The sequence below is a fragment of the Ovis aries genome, chromosome 8 (assembly GCF_016772045.2).
Source record: "Ovis aries strain OAR_USU_Benz2616 breed Rambouillet chromosome 8, ARS-UI_Ramb_v3.0, whole genome shotgun sequence".
Classification (NCBI taxonomy): Eukaryota; Metazoa; Chordata; class Mammalia; order Artiodactyla; family Bovidae; genus Ovis; species Ovis aries.
This window is the reverse complement of record NC_056061.1, coordinates 72647835-72660819: the sequence shown is the minus strand read 5'-3', so window position 1 is coordinate 72660819 and position 12985 is coordinate 72647835. Positions and strand designations below refer to the sequence as shown.

At 39.1% G+C, this 12985-nt stretch overlaps 1 protein-coding gene and 1 pseudogene across 3 annotated transcripts in view; both read right to left on the bottom strand.

Moving 5' to 3' along the window:
* The window catches only part of SASH1 (SAM and SH3 domain containing 1), a 347119-nt gene that overhangs the window by 301137 nt on the left and 32997 nt on the right, over window positions 1-12985 (bottom strand). The gene's annotated exons all lie outside the window — the stretch shown is intronic.
* The window catches only part of LOC132660255 (large ribosomal subunit protein eL33-like), a 51743-nt pseudogene that overhangs the window by 25669 nt on the left and 13089 nt on the right, over window positions 1-12985 (bottom strand).

Sequence of the window (12985 nt, the reverse complement as noted above, 5' to 3'; positions counted from 1 at the left end):
TTCCTCGGTGGTTCAGATGGTAAAGAATCTGTCTACAATGCAAGAGAGCCGGGTTCCATCTGTGGGTCAGGAAGATCCCCTGGAGAAGGGAACGGTTACCCACTCCAGTATTCTTGCTTGGAGAATCCATGGACAGAGCAGCCTGGCTGTACCCCAAGGCTACAGTCCATGGGGTTGCAAAGAGCCGGATACGACTGAAGTGACTTAGCACACACAGGTGGATATTTGGATGGATAGAAGAATCAAAGGAAAGAATGCAAAGGATCAGAGGTGGGAGAGGGGTGGGTGGGGGCTCCCACCCACATGAAAGCTCCTGGCAGATCAGAGGGAACAGCAGGTTGACTCTGCCATATGATGCTTCACAGAACCTAGAAGAGGCTGGACTTCAGGATCAGACAGACTGGGTTTCAATCGTTGCTCTGTCCCTGCCTGTGGCTAATGATTTAACCTCTCCGTGTCTCAGTTTCCTCATCTATAAACTGGAGAATACCACCTGCATCGGATCTTTGTTATAAATACAAAATCATACACGCTCCATAAAAGTTTAGCTTGATGCTATGCTCAGAGTCCTGAATAAGGAGAAACTAATTACTTTGCCAACAAACGTCCGTCTAGTCAAGGCTCTGGTTTTTCCAGTGGTCATGTATGGATGTGAGAGTTGGACTGTGAAGAAAGCTGAGTGCTGAAGAATTGATGCTTTTGAACTGTGGTGTTGGGGAAGACTCTTGAGAGTCCCTTGGACTGCAAGGAGATCCAACCAGTCCATTCTAAAGGAGATCAGCCCTGGGATTTCTTTGGAAGGAATGATGCTAAAGCTGAAACTCTAGTACTTTGGCCACCTCATGCGAAGAGTTGACTCATTGGGAAAGACTCTGATGTTGGGAGGGATTGGGGACAGGAGGAAAAGGGGACGACCGAGGATGAGATGGCTGGATGGCATCACTGACTCAATGGATGTGTTTGAGTGAACTCCGGGAGATGGTGATGGACAGGGAGGCCTGGTGTGCTGCGATTCATGGGGTTGCAAAGAGTTGGACATGACTGAGCGACTGAACTGAACTGAACTGAACTAAATGCTAGTTTTCCAAGGGGCACTTACTTCAGGGAATTTGAGGCATACATGACCACAAGCTCTGGGTGATGTACAGTATAGCTTCTGAAGGAGGAAAAGCTAAATGCTAAGTTCTCCAGCATTCCTGTCTACAGTCTTTGCCTCAGAGAAGTAATATTTTCTTGTCTTCAGCTATCTCTTGAAAGGCAATCCCGTCTACTCATCTAAGATTCAATCCAACATTTTTAACTGTCTTCTGCACAGTTGGACACTCTACTTTATAAAGTACAATTTTATGCTCACATGTAACATATCCAACAACACCAAGTGAAGAATCTCAAATTAGTATCTCCTCTCCGGTCCCCTCTCTGTTACTTTCACTTCCATTCTCTCGAACTCCAGGCTCAAAGCCTCAGAGTCAGTGATCCTTGCCTCATCTAGAAGAGTGGTCAAACCACCACCTCTTGGCTCAGTAGGCTTGAACCAAAATCTGAATGTGGAGACTTACATGCCATTGAATGGATGAGCCTGCTGTTCACATCCACCAAAACCTGCTTTTCCTATTAGTTTCTCCTTTCCTGTTAATAATTAGGAATATAGTTATTCCTAATTATAATAATCCTCCTACCATTATTAAAGCTTAAAAACTCAAACTCATCCTTGGCTACATACATGTTCAATATCTTCTATTCATCTTCCTTCACATGATCTCTCATATTTAACTTTCTTTCTGTCTCTGCCGTCACAACTTATATCCTGATCATACAGGTTATGAGCATGGACTTCAGTGTCAAGCAAAACTGAATTTGAGTGAACTTTCGTCACTTTTTTTAAAATCCCTGATTCATTTTTAAAATTTTTATTTATTTTTTGGCTAGACCATGTGGTTTGCTTGATCTCAGTTTCCCAACCAGGGATTGAATCCCAAGCCACAGCAGTGAAAGCTCTGAATCCTAACCACTAGACCACCAGTTAGCTCCCTATACTTTGTCACTTTTTAATCTGTGCTGCTCGACGATCCATCAGACCTGCCTCAGCCTCTTTCTTCATCCAGCAAAAGAAATAATAGTAGTACCCATTCCATGTGATTGGCGGATTCATTGAGATAATGCCTAATGACAACGTCTGGTGTCTCACTGCTATTCATATCTACATAGCTCAGAGTTATTTTATCTAACCAAGGCTGAAATTTCTTCTACAACATTACTGATGGATACAACATTACTGATCTGGCCTTGGCTTGAATTTTTTCAGGGATGGGTGGATCAACATGTGAAATCTATTTATGAATAAGGTTAGTTGTTATAAAGTTTATTCCTATATTGAACTGAGGTTCCCCTCACAGCATTTTCATCAGAAAATGACAGAAAATTAGCTAGAATAATTTTCCATATTACAACGACCTTTTAAGTCTATGAAGTCATCTTTCATGCTGCACTTTCATATTTCATCTTGCAGATTTAAACATCACAAGTTGTTGGAGTTTTTCTTGACTGTACTCTGATCCACTCTACTTTATCAATATCTTTCTTAAAATATTTTGTACTAAGCTGAACATGGAAATGCAACGGACTCAGGATAAGCAAAATGGTCTTTAAAAAGAAGAACAAAGTTGGAGGAATCACAATTTCCAATTCTGAAACTTGGCACAAAGTCTACAATAATCAAGACAGTGTGAAACCAAAACTGTAAAACTCCTAGAAGAAAACATTAGAAGTAAATCTTTATGATCTTGGGTTAGGAAACTGTTTCTTAGATAGGACACCAAAAGCAAGAGCAACAACTACAACAGCCAAAGAATAAGTTACATTTTATAAAATTAAAGGACTTTTGTATTGCAAACAATACCAATAAAAGAAAGTGAAAAGACAACCCACAGGATGGAAGAAAATATTTTCAAGTCATATATCTGATATGAGACTTGTGTTCAGAATATATTTTTAAAAATCTTAAAGCTTAGCAATAATAGGATAAATAACCCGATTAAAAATGGACAAAAGACCCAAGCCGACATGTTTCTAAGGAAGACATACAAGTCGACAATGAGCACATAAAACGCTGTCATTAGAGAAACACCAATAAAGACTATAAAATATACCACTTCATATTCACTAGGATTGCTGTAATCGAACAACAGCAATAACGAGATGTGGAAAAACCAAAAGCCTCATACATTGCTGATGGGAATGCAGAATGGTGCAGCAAATTTAAAAAACTGTTTGACAGTTCCTTGAAATGTTGAATGTAGAGTTACCACATGGTCTAATATTTCCACTTCCTAGGTATACACCCAAGAGGAATGAAACATCTGGTGGCACAAAAATTTGAACATGGGCCATTACTCAGAATAACCAAAAGCTGAAGACAATCCAAATGTCCATCAGCTGATGAATGGATAAACTAAGTGTGAATGGATAAATGTTGAGGACATTACTCATCAATAAAAAGAATTAAATATTGATATGTGGTATGAAAGGGATGAACTTCCAAACATCATTCTAAATGAAAGAATCTAGTCACAGAAGACCACATATTATATAATGCTATTTTCATAAAATGTCCAGAATAAGCAGATCTATAAAGATGGAAAAAGTAGATTAGTGTTTGTTGAGGGCTGTGGGTAAAGTGTTGGTGTCGTGGGGAATACAGAATGACTGCTAATGGTTACAGGGTCTCTTTTAGGGGTGATAAAAATGCTCTAAAAATGATTGTGGTGATGTTCTGTACAACTTTGTGAAAAAGAAATATATAAGCACTGAATTATATGCTTTAACACATTATTGACCGGAAATGTACTAACATTAGTTAAAGGCATTAGTTTCTGCAAAAATTCTCTGGTCAACGTGTTAAATGAGTGAATTATAAATCTGTTTTAAAAAAATGTGTACAAATTTAGCACAATACTCTGCTGTGATCTGACCACTATCTGTTCACTGGTATTCTTTGTTATTTTTGAGGTCCGTACTTTACTTATACATTTACAGCACTACAGTTTAATTGTGTTTGTTTGTCTCTATCATAAACTATATGTACCTAAGGACAGGAATAATTTATTAATTTAGTTCCATATACTTGTATAATATTTTGTGCAGAATATTTAATTAAAACATGTTTATCAAATGAATACATTTTAGGCTAAATGAATGTAGTTTGCATTTGCCTTAGGGTAAATATTTCACAGGTTATCAATTAATCCTGCTCAACCTCTTTTCCTGTGAATTGTTGTTAAGCCAGGGCAATTCTGTCATATGCTTGGGGAGTATATTTCTTTTTGATATCAAAGTGAAGGGCTTTATATTTATTTGCTAAATTTTCTCCTCTCAGATAACATCAGTCATTCTAGCCAATTAAGACTAGTCTCTATTTCTACCTGCTCTGTATTACAAATAAATCTGGATAAGCACACTTATTATTTATACGTTTATTATTAAAGACTCATAAGGCGTTCTCCGAAATGTTGATAAAATCATTGAAGAGCACAGAGCTAAGGTCATAGACTGGTGGAACATCCAAAACTATCCGAAGACAGACGTAGTAAAAGGCTGGAGCTAACTGTTCTGTGATCTAGTCCAGTGGCTGAAACTCCCCTGGGAGCACCTTTCTGCCCACCTCCCCAAATCAGATGCGTTGCCATGTCTCTCATGGACCATTCTCTCATCATCACAGCCAGAATCTCTCTCTCCTTCTGTTTAATTTATTATAATATTTTGTTTATACTACTGTTGAGATGTTGATCTGATACTACTTTGAATTATATTTGTTCATGTAGGTGTCTTAGTATCTGTTCTAGACCATAAGAAACTTAAAAAGAGGAATGGTGATTTCTTTCAAACTTTTGCCTTTTAGAATTTGTGTGATTAGTATGTTGTATAAATAACATAGATAAATAAAATATTCACTGTTATTAAAACTACCATTATATGTTAACACCTTCAGGGGGTAAATGACTGATAAAATAATGTCAAATATTTAAAATGAATTCAAATAATCCATATCAAAACCCTGCTAGAGTAGACACCTCCCTCCAGTCTTCCTCAGTTATTCATGACATGATTTGGAAAAGCATCACGCATTGTATGTTTAAAGAATGAATCATCTGACAGTTTCCAAACTGGTCCACACAATGTATCTTGCCCTTGCCTTTTCCCAGTTTTGTTTCTGTCAGTCTTGGTCCAATGTTTGGATAACTGCTCTGCTTTTTTATGTTGCTGTGGTGCTTACAGGTATGTTTCTATAGCTGTGTTCCTCCATCCTCCTGGAGTGTAGTCCGATTAAACCTCTTCTCTCTGTACCATGTCACAGATTCATCTTAATGAAACGTACAATCACTACTGTAGTATCCTTCCATTTCAGGGGATGAACACACTGAACATGTGTATAAAGAGGTAGAAGGCTTTCCATACTTGGTTTGCAATATAAAAATAGGTAATTTCTAAATCACAACTTCCATACCGTGGCTGGAGAGAGTTTACAATCTCCTCCTTGCAATTTTCAACATTTACTCAACAAGTACTTCCTGAGCGTCTACCATGTGCTGCTTACACCATTCCAGATGTTGAAGACACAGCTGTGAACAAGGCAAACACAGTCTGCACTCTCAAGGAACTTACATTCCAATGGCGGAGACAGGCCCCAAAGAACTTAGTACATAAAATCTTTCCTGACAGTTTTAAGAAAATAAAACGAGAGGACGCCTAGATTCTAGGTTGTTCATTTCTAAAGGCTGGAGTCCCTAGGTCCACAATGACTATTTCTGAATTAACAATTCACACTTCATAGATCTAGACTTTTAGCAATATATGTTCAGTATTGCTATTATTTCTCAACAGCTGTCACCTCAGATCACCTTCCACAGGAAACTTGACTTCTCAGTAATCCCAAACTCGCGGAGTTTACACTGTTCCCATGGAATTTAGAGGCTAATCTGAGTCCTTTACGCCAATCAGCGTAATCCTGTTCTCCTTGATTGTGATTGTTTTAGGCAGAGGCAAATGACTCAGCTGTTGCTAATTGTACTTGAGGTCTAATGTGAAGCTTCTGAGAAAGACTGCTGGCTTGTAAGAGAAAGGAAGACACAGAAAGAGGAGTCGGTCTTCTCGATCTCTGGAAATCTAGTGATGCTCTGGATGAGCCTCTGGTACCAGAGATAATCATCTTGCAACTCCAAAGAAGCCAGCTTCAAAATCTACAAGCCTAAGAAGGCGCAGAAGGAAGCAGGAAAAAAATGATCTTCTTCTTTTTTTTTTTTTATTGGAGTATAAATGTTGTGTGAGTTTCTGCTGTACAGCAAATTGAATCAGCTATGCACATACATATACCCCTCCCTCCTGAGCCCCCTTTCCATCTCCCCACTCCATCACACCCCTCTAGGTCATCCCAGAGCACTGAGCGGAGCTCCCTGTGCTAGGCAGCGGCTTCCCACTAGCTAGCTGTCTTACACATGGAAGTGTATTTATGTCACTCCTCTCCCAATTCATCCCACCCTCCCCTTTCCCTGCTGTGTCCACACGTCTGTTCCCTACATCCGTGTCTCTATTCCTGCCCTGCAAATAGGTTCAAGGAAATGACCTTCTTGATGACAAAGTTGAACCATGAAACTGTCCAGCCCCCGAGGCACCCCACGTTAGTCCTGTAGTTATGTGAGATAATGCAGTTTCTATGACCAACAGTCTAAAACATTTTAACAGATGAAAGTAGATACAAATGCACATTAGCGGTCTGGCTGACAGATAAAATGGACACGCGTGTGCTAGTCTCTCAGTCGTGTCAAACTTTTCGCAGCCCGTCCATGGGATTTCTCAGGCAAGAATACTGGAGTGGGTATCCATTCCCTTCTCCGGGGATCTTCCAGACTCAGGGATCAAACCCAGGTCTCCTGCATTGCAGGCAGATTCTTTACCGTTTGAGCCACCAGGGAAGCCTGATTAAATGTATGTGTAGGCATAAATTATCTCCCGTTTCCCTTTATGTTTGTGGCATTTATTTTTACATCAGGCAAAAGCAATGGTAAAGTTAGAAAATTTCAGGGTTGAAAATAAACATCTGAATTTACTATTAAAACAATTTAAAAAATCAACTCAACGTGTAGTGGTATTATGGTAAAATGAAATAGATGCTTATAAATTTGTTAACTGCTGAGGATGTAATAAAACATCAAATAAACAAGTTTTTCTTTAAGTTCCTTAATAAAAAAAAATCAGATGTTGAGTCCAGCCTTTCATTTTATCACTGGGATAAATAGAGAACAGTTGCTGCAATCAATTGCCTGTTTGTTTCCCCAGAGAGCTCTCCCACAAGCATATATTATGTATGGAGATGAGAGGGGAAAATGGGTTCCTTTTCATACTGTCTTTTCTTCTAAACTACAGTTTCTCCATTGGGTCTCCTTTTAAATAAAATGAAAGCAAAAAATGCTAAACTACTGCTGTCAGAAAACAGATCTCTCTAAAAATGAAATGCCAATTGTCTGGCAAATATTTTCTGTTGCTCATTTACAATGTTCTATTGGTCACTTTGATGTAGTCAAAGCTTCTGAATATTTATAAAGCTCTGTTATTTTTTGGGAGAAAGACAAGAAAGACAGGAACAACCTTATTGAGTAGTTATTTAGCAATTCAACCTTTATTTTAAAGGACAGATGGTGAGCAATTATATTTATATATAACCTCAATAGATAGTCTTTATAAAGTTACTTTTATAAGTGTAACTCTAGCTATAACCTTTGGTATATTGCAGCTGGGGACATAGTTATAACTAGCCTTTGAGGCCTGGCAGAGGGGTGGAGAGAGTAGATCAGTCAGTCAGTCAGTCAGCTCAATTGCTCAGTTGTGTCCCACTCTTTGTGACCCCATGGACTGCAGCATGCCAGGCTTCCTTGTCCATCACCAACTCCTGGAGTTTACTCAAACTCATGTCCATTGAGTCGGTGAGGCCATCCAACCATCTCATCTTCTGTCATCCCCTTCTCATCCTGCCTTCAATCTTTCCCAGAATCAGGGTCTTTTCCCATGGGCAGGTGGCCAAAGTATTGGAGCTTCAGCTTCAGCATCAGTCCTTCCAGTGAATATTCAGGACTGATATTCTTTAGGATGGGCTGGTTGGATCTCCTTGCAGTTCAAGGGACTCTCAAGAATGTTCTCCAACACCGCAGTTCAAAAGCATCAATTCTTTGGCACTCAGCTTTCTTTATAGTCCAGCTCTCACATACATGACCACTGGAGAAACCATAGCCTTGACTAGATGGACCTTTGTTGGCAAAGTCATGTCTCTGCTTTTTAATATGCTGTCTAGATTGGTCATAACTTTTCTTCCAGGGAGCAAGCGTCTTTTAATTTCATGGCTGCAGTCACATCTGATGTTTACAACAATCGCAGGTCTTCTTTCCACCCATAACTACTGGCCCTTCTTACTGAGATCATCTTCCAGTTTGTTCTTTCTATCTTACTAACTTGCAACAAGCAACCATAATATGTATTATTTCTTGCTTGATCCTCTTAATCACCAGTCAGCTTCTCTTGGGAAGATAAAATGCATTTCCTTTCCTTTCATCTGTCTGGCAGAAAGATGAAGGCTGTGGATAACTATGGGTCATCAACACACATGTCCAGCTTTTTAAAAGGAATCAGTTTCATTATCCTCAACCTCCATATATATTTTTTCTCCAAAATTATTTACTTGAGAGAGAGAGTTTGGTTCATTATTGTTTGGAAAAGATTTTAATATGATCTGTATCAGTTTAGAAAGGCATACCCATCACCTGTCCCAAGTCTTACTGTAGAGCACTGCCCAGGGATGCAAACATTTTGGACAACTAAACAAAAATGTAAATAGAAATAATGCTTTGAGGAAGCCTCTTTTAATGATTTATCAAGGCAACTTAAACATACAATTCTGTAAAACCTACATGTTGTTAAAGTGACATTTTAGATCATGTAGGAAAGGATGATCTCAATTCCAAACAGCCAAAGCAAGATAGGTTATTGAAGTTGGTTTATTTATTTATTTGGCCACACCATGCAGCATGCAGGACTTTAGTTTCCTGACCAGGAATTGAACCTGTGTCCCCTGCAATGAAAGGCTGAAGTCTTAATCATTGGACTGCCAGGGAATTCCCTGAAGTTGATCATTTTTAATCAAATTGGGTGTTTTTTTTGGTGAGTCTACCAAAAATTTTGGTGATACAAATCCACACATCAACATTTTATGTAATTTCTTTTAGATTTGTCATGCTTTATTTAAAAAGGCAGATAAAACCTATTTAAAAAAATCAAATCATGAGATTATTTTTTGCAATTATAGTCAATCCTCATGTTTTCTCATTTCATATTTCCTATCTCCTAATAGCAAAAATGGGGCTTCCCCAGTAGCTTGGTGGTAAATAATCTGTCTGCAATGCAGAAGTGGGTTCAATTGTTCAATCTCTGGGTCGAAAAGATCCCCTGGATAAGTAAATGACTACCTGACCACTCCAGTATTCTTGCCTGAGAAATCCCATGGACAGAGGAGCCTGACAGGCTACAGTTCATGGGATTGCAAAGAGTTGGACATGACTTAGTGACTAAACCATAACAAGAAATAACAAAAATAGACTTATTTAAAGTTATAATGCACTTTTAGATATCAAATTTAAACTATGTGAGTTACATGAACATTTTTTTTTTTTTCTGGAGGTAGAGAAGTAAAATGGTTTAAAGACCAGCAGTTGGTAGATTCTTATGGTCTCCATCATATGGTCACTTTTTCCTCCCATCAGCGGAAACCCCTCTGTTTGAACTCAACTCTTGCTCATGAGTGATGAGGACCAGAAGCGCATGTTTCCAGACAAAGAGGGGCCTTTTATTCCCAGCATAATCGGAAGTGCTAAATGTTCGTTTACACAGCATTTTGAGATTGAAAGCACTGTTCCAAGAACTTTATCCATTATAACTTTTATAATCCAGTATTCTTACCTGGGGTTGCAGAGCTGAGCACACGTGCACACACAGAGTCCTAGAGGAGTCACTATTATGCCCTCATTTCCCATTTGGGGAAACTGAGACAGCTAGGCAGTAGGAAAACCAGCACTTGAATTCAGCCCACTCGGTTCTCTCAGTCTGTGCTTTCAATCCCTATGCTACAGCTGCCTCTCCTGAAATATCTTCAATTCTTGAGCCTTCTTAGGGAGTTGCCAGGATCATCCCTTTCTTGCCTTGGCCATGCCCAGAATGCTTCCACCATTTGAAGATGATGATGGGGAAAACACTTAATAACATTCAGTTACCTTTCATCTGTGAATCAGTTTTCATGCAAAGTATTATTATCCTCATTACAAAGATAAGGAAAGAAGGAACAAAGGATCGTTAAGTGTAAATGAGACCAAGCTGAAAGCAGAAGTTCCCAGCCCTGTAATCTAATCATAAGAAAAGTTTCCATTCTAAGAGTTGCGCAGTAAACAGATTTGAAGAGAGAGAGAGAATGAATGTCATTGATGGGAATATAGGGAGGAAAAACCTGAAATGGAAAACTGTGCTTGCAATGATCAAACTTACTAGGTCATGGAAGCACGAATGATTTCACATATTCATTCAAATTCCTATGTGGGGTTGATGATGTATTACCATGTACATAGCCATAATCATAATGCTGTGGGTGTTAGCTTGATAAACCAAATCTTCCAAGAAGTCAGAGGCTGATGAGCTACAGTTGGTTCAAGATCTTAGCAGCGTTGTGAGCTGAGCCAGGTTGAGGTCCCTCTTCCCAAGAGGGTGGCTGTCTCTTCCCAAGGTGTGGCCCCGTTTTCCCTTCCAGCTGAGGAGCCTGACTGGAAACAAGTCACACCCAGCTCTGTGTGGGCACGCTCCCTACCTAGAAAATCACTTGATTCACTTGCCCGATTCTCAGGTTTTAATGTAGGCAAGGATGAAAATTCATGGAATAGTTTCACGTTGCTAGGCTATTAAAGACAGTGATATTGATTGTATGAGGGGGTGTGGAAATCTGAATAATCGATTTATCTGCACAAATGCAGTATTCCTAAACTACTTACGTGTCTCTTTAGCCTGAGAATCCATTTGATACTGTGGCTCACTGATACAGAGGCGGCAAACAAAATCTAGGTGCCTGACCCAAATAAGAACAATCATAGGTTGGGAAGGGGAAAAAAAAGCAATGAGTTCAACTTATTTGAATTTAAGAAGAGGGAAAATAAAAGGAAAGAAAGAGGAAAGGATTAGTATTTTTCAGTTTAAGGGTTTAGGTGTGAGGGAGATATAAAAAGAGAGGTTGGGGAAATGGGATAAAGAAAAATAAGGGTAGTGGCCAGGGCAAGCATGGGCTAGGCTTAGAGACCAGTGAGCAGAGAAGACCATAGAGCAGGGAGAAATGTAGGGAAAGGCTCAGTCATTGCAAAGTGTTTTAATGGACTTGAACTTCTGTCACTTCCTTCTGTTCAGCACTGTTATCACTGCCCTTTGAAATTCTAATTAGCCAATTAATCACTGTTCTCAACCCCTACAGCTCACCAAAGGGGAAATTATGCTCCTGGTGGTAGCCAAAGCAATATCACCCCATGTCTAGATGAACTCAAATAAAACCAGTCTTGGAGGGTAAATTTTCCCTGCTCCTGCCTTAAGGAGTCACAGGAAATTCTAGAGGGACTCAGGTAATTTTCAGGAAAAAAAAATTTTTATCTAAAAATTAGAGTTTTAATATGTATCCTAAAACTTTTAAGTACAGGGGATTTCTCTCTACAGACTGCATTTTTAGTTTTACTCTGTTCCATTTCAAATCTATTCACCTACTGGCATACAGCTATGAAAAAGATATTTGTGCAAATAGAGGACATAAATTCAGTACTAAGCAAGCTCTGTTGAAGCTTTGTCATGTTAATACCAGCCGCAAATGAAAGTAAAATTTTATTTTTAGATTTAACCTCATAAATTGCCCAAAAGCAATTTTTTATTTCCAGCTGATTTATTTGAAGAAAATAGGCTCCAGATTTATTGGGTCTGTTAATAAAAAAAAAAAAAATTAAATGACCTCCTGGAGTTTTGCTGCTATTTATTGATCTCTTTCAAATTTAGTAAGCAATTCAATCTGCAGTAAGGCGTGTTGAATGAAATGGATTGTGAATGCAAAAATGGAATGAACATTTAAAAGCATTTTCAAGTCCCAGAAAGTAGCTTTAATAAATGAAAATAAATTAAATTCACATCACTGGAGGAAAAAAAGATGGATTTTGTTTTAATGGTGAACTACACAGAAACACTATTGGATGTAGGATCTACTGGGCATTTTTTTAGAAGCCAGCTCAGAGAATGGATTGCCAAAGCTCTGAGGAGTGAAAGGTCCATCCTAAGTGAAAGTGAAAAGTGAAAGTGAAGTCACTCTGTCATGTCTGACTTTTTGTGACCGCATGGACTGTAGCCCACCAGGCTCCTCCATCCACGGAATTTTCTAGGCAAGAGTACTGGAGTGGGTTGCCATTTCCTTCTCCAGGGGATCTTCCCGACCCAGGGATCAAACCCGAGTCTCCTGCATTGCAGGTAGAAGCTTTACCGTCTGAGCAACCAGGGAAGGTCCATCCTAATCTGTCCTGTAGCCATACCTTCTGAGGCCTTGAGAAATTACTTCGAACATCATTAGGGTAATTCACTCCCACATTCACATCCAACGACTAAAACTGCTGACCAACTACTAATGCAACATCAACGTGAGAATTATGGGGTGCTTGCCCAGAATTAGACGACGTGACCACCATATATTCAAATCCACGTGTTATGTTCAGTACACTTCCTATTTCACCTTTGTCATGGTTGCCAGTATCAACCATCTCTTTCTTCTTGAAACTACTTTGGCTTTCTGAATACCTCACCCATGCTGGACTATTTCTCTGCCAACTTCTGTCTTCTTCTAGGTCTTCCTTTTGGGATCTCTTGACTCAGCCAACTCTTTAAC